Here is a 4,526-nt window from a genome sequence, read left to right as displayed (position 1 = left end):
GGGAGAGAGAGATAGAAACATCAATGATGAGACGAAATCACGCCCCCCACTGGGTATCAAGCCTGCAACCCAAGCATGTGCTCCAACCAGGGATCAAACCATGACCTCCTGGTTCACAAGTCGATGCTCAACCACTAAGCCACACCGGCTTGGCTTGTTATGCTCTGTTTTTCAAGGGAAGCCCAAATCAGAATTTTATATGAAATCTTCTGGCAATTAATTCACATTTGTAAGTAAAACTGTTTTGTCTAAAAAGAACAAAGGCTCAACAGTTTGTGACCCCTGCCAAGGAGAAGTTCAGGTGAAAAAATGAACAGCTACTGCTTCAGGAGGGTAAAGAGTGATACATAGAAAGAGCGCAGACGTTGGTTTTAGACAGACTTGGGTTTGAATCTCCGTTCTACCACTATTCCTCTGTGATGCTGTCCAAATCATTTTGTCTCTGAGTTTGAAACCCCTCATCTGAAAAGGCCTTTAATGCCTTCTGGAGATTGATGTGAAGATCAAAGGGATAATATAGGTACAACCCCTGGCACAGAACAGGAACCTAGATCTTCTCAGCTCCTTTTTCCTTTGTTGATCTCATCTAGGTTTCGGCAGGATGGTGTATTTGAATTTCAGTCCATATACTCCTTAGTTTATTTCTTTTTTTTCCTGTCTCAGAGTCCCGTGAATGTGGTGGGTTGAAGACTGCATCTACTATCTTGGCTCTCCCATGCTTGCTCCCTCAGATCCAGGGGCTGAAAATGATTAGGAAGAGATAAGCTGTATTAAATGTTACCTGGTGCAATGAAAAGACATTTCAAACAAGTTATTATTTATGGCATTAAAACATGTATCAGCAATTAAATACATTCAAATATAGTATTGCAAGGTAACAATTCCCTGCCAGAAAATACGCTATATTCCCAAACAATATATCAGTTAAAACAATATACTGTGTACATATCAGAACAAGCCAGAAATGCTGGCAAATTCAGATGTCCCACTTTATTTTTAGGTGTATTTTCCTACTTGTGGTGAAAAAAAACATATAGATTTTTTTCCTGGAAAATTTAAGACATTTCCTACTGGATTTGGATGGAGTTTGAGAGAATCCTACATGCCTTTCTGAGTAATGAAAGCTTTTAGGCAGAGTGATGACCAAAGAAAGGCCCAGCTCCTCCCTTGAGGTTGCCTCTGGCAGCTGGGGGTGGGGCGTGAGATTAACTATCAACAGAATTCTGGGATTTAGAGCCTCTACCTTTTGACTCTGTTATCATCCAATTAGAAATTCTTTGATTTGTAACTATTCTTTGGTTAAGGAAGGAAATAAGAAAAGTAACAAAGAAAAAGAATGGAGTCAGGGGTCACCAAATGAATCAGACCTCATGCTGAAATGGTGCCTCAGGTTGGAAATCCCCTCACCATTCATTTCCTAGTTTTTATATATTTATATTCTCTCTCTCTCTCTCTCTCTCTCTCTCTCTCTCTCTCTCCTTTCTCTCTCATTTGATCATACAGAATGACTTTAGGCATATCTAACTTTAGGGGAAATGTTCCCATGGCAAAGATAAAAAAATTTTTGATAGATCTTTTTATACATTTTTCTATAATTACTCTCATAGCTTAGAAATGGTCTTCTAAGAGCTGTGTGATGTAGCCGTTGCTAGGGAAATTTGCTTTTTCGTGAGCAGCAGTTTTGCAAAGCAGATGCATTTCCTCTCTTACTAATGAGTGTGTAAATGGTACCTCTATTGCCTTTTGCTTCCATATTTTGGAAACAACTTGAACTATTTGCTTAGGACAGCAGACATCTGCTTTATAAAAATTGAAGCAGATAGGCTCCTAGAATGTCTTATTTATATGCAACTTGTGCTGAATATTTCAAAAGTGCATTTGCTGTTTCTAGTTAGAAGACATTTTATACCTGTTAATGGCAGAAATCATTATTTAGAGTTAAAAAAAAATCCTCTCCAAAAGGTTTAAGTATGTTTGGTTGCACTGTGCCTTTCATTCTCCCCAATCTCATGGTAGAGTGGGGAACCTTCCTGATTTGGGCTGGGAAGCAGACTGGAAGTCCTGCTTCATAATAGCAACCTGAATATTGTCATGCAAAGTTGAGTGGGAGCAAGGCTGTTTCAGAGGCAATAACGTTTTCTTCCAGTTCACTGATTCACTAATTTCTATTCACTTTAAACTGCTCTCGTATTTTTCAGAGAGAAAAAAGCTATTTTCTACCACTTGCACTGTTCTCATCTTTGGCTTTGAACAAAAATCTTCCTGGATAACAAGGACTGGTCACCCTCCTGCTTTTAAGGACAGCTGGTAATGGCTCCAAACACATGCAAATAGGGAGTATAGCTATTTCCATAAAAGGTGGAGCCACAGGCCCTCTAATTACACTCTCTGATTTTAGGTGGAGGAGAAAGATGGATTTAAAGAATTAGGGAAGGAAAAGGCCAGAAGAGGAAAGCAGCTTGGATAGCATAAAAGACTGTCTGAGCAAAAGACAATGTCCTCACATGGTTTGTTCGTTCTTTTAGTATCTCCCTCCCTGAAAGTCCTTGGAAAGTTTCTAAATTTGATGGCTTTTTATGGTGCCACTGAAATGAAAGAATATTTTGCTGCTTATTAGTTTAAATTTGCAAGAAGGCCTCTCCTGATATGATTATACAAGATTGTACATGACTTTTTTCTTTCTATTAAATCATTTACTCTTTTTTTTTTTTCTTGGAAGTTTTGCTCCTTTTGACAATCTTCCTTAAAAGGATTAAAGCTGTATTAGCACTGGGTATTAAATATATGGGTTTAGATCTCAGTTAATCCAACTTGAAGCTTTTTTTGAAAAAGTAAAGAATATACTTTCTTAATGTAACAGTTTGAAGCTGAGTTGGCATTCTGGCTGTGGCAGGTGTAAGGGAGAATAGAAGGGAATGCAGTATTTTGAAAATATATCTTATGCAAGATTACCAAGAGGATTCTAATGTACACGGAATGAGAGCCAACTTTTCCAACAAGTTACTTTGAATGTAATAGGGATGTTCTCTGTGGGTGTGATGAGGTTATTGTCCCTTTTTTCCATTTGTGTATTGAGAATATGAATTACCTGCTTCTAGGGAATGATGAGAAAAATTTTTTCCCGAGTTACATATCAGAATAAAGTTTTTATTTTTGATGGGCTTTTGCAATACTTTTCTTTTTAAACTAAACTCCAATCTGTACTTGGATTTCATCAGTTTTTCCATTAATGTCCTCTTCTGTGAAGATTTGTCTCTTTTACCTAATTTCTTTCTTATGTATTTAACTAGAGGCCCAGCACACAAAATTCAGTCTGTACCTGTGTGCGGGTACAGTCCCTAGTCCTGGCCTGCAATCAGGGCCATATTCCCCAGCCCCCCCCCTCCCCCCCACCCACCCCTGGTTCCCTGTTCACCATCGGGTGATCGGTGCCTGATGGCTGGGGGAAGGGACCAAGAGGTCAGCTGTTCCTTCCTGCTTGCCAGCCCCACCCCCGCTGTCGGTGGCCATCAGACAATCAGAGCCTGCAGGCCGGGGAAAGGAACCAGAGGTGGTCAGTGCGCCTAATAGTGACTGGTTCAGCTGTCATTCTGGTTGTTCTGCTGTTAGGGTCAATTTGCATATTACCCTTTTATTATATAGGATAGAGGCCTGGTGCATGGGTGGGGGGGTGGCTGGCCTGACCTGAAGGGGGCCCCAGATTGGGGTTGGGGGTCCCCGCTGGGGGCAGGGCCAGCCTGGGTGAGGGGCCGTGGGTGGTTTGCAGGCCGGCCACGCCCCCGGGTTTGTCAGGAAGGACGTCCAGTGTATCCGGTCTAATTAGCATATTACCCTTTTATTAGTATAGATTTTTTTATATCAGTATGGATTTATATATACTTATTTTATACTTTCAGTTATAATCCAATACTGCTTTATTTCATTGCTCCAAATATTCCACCTTTGGCAAATTGGAGCTCTTTCAGGTAGCTTTCTGTGTCCCTTTGACATAACCTCGTCCTTTTGTTGTTGTTTATGTTTTAGCACTTCCTTACATGCTGGTACTACAAGATGCTTCACTTTAGATTCAGCTGGTAGGCAGTTTCTTGTGGAAGTCTTAGCAAACGAATACATATTATATTTATTTTTTTAAATCACTTTGAAATTAGCAGCCTTGTGTGGGAGAAAGGCATCAATAAAATAATGAAATGATGGTGATAAATAGTAGGTGAAAATGTACAGAGGGTGCGAAGACATCAAACAAGGGAATCAGATCCCATGTGAGCTAGTATGAGGAGAGGAAAGGAGCAGCAAGTAAGTTTTCACTGAGGAAGTAACATTTGAGCCGAGAGCTGAGAAACCAGAGGCCAGAGCACAGATGACAAGGGTGGAAAATCCAAGGTGAGGGTGGAGAGGTAGGCAGTATTACTAAAAAGAGATCTTCTTCTTTTCAGTAGCATAATTGATTCATATATCAGTAATGATCTCTAAACAGTGGCTTTCAAATTGTGCTCCAGAATCCTCGGTGTACGCCATTGCCAGGGCCT

Source organism: Myotis lucifugus, unplaced genomic scaffold (assembly GCF_000147115.1).
Source record: "Myotis lucifugus unplaced genomic scaffold, Myoluc2.0 scaffold_0, whole genome shotgun sequence".
NCBI classification, from domain to species: Eukaryota; Metazoa; Chordata; class Mammalia; order Chiroptera; family Vespertilionidae; genus Myotis; species Myotis lucifugus.
This window is presented reverse-complemented; position numbering follows the sequence as displayed.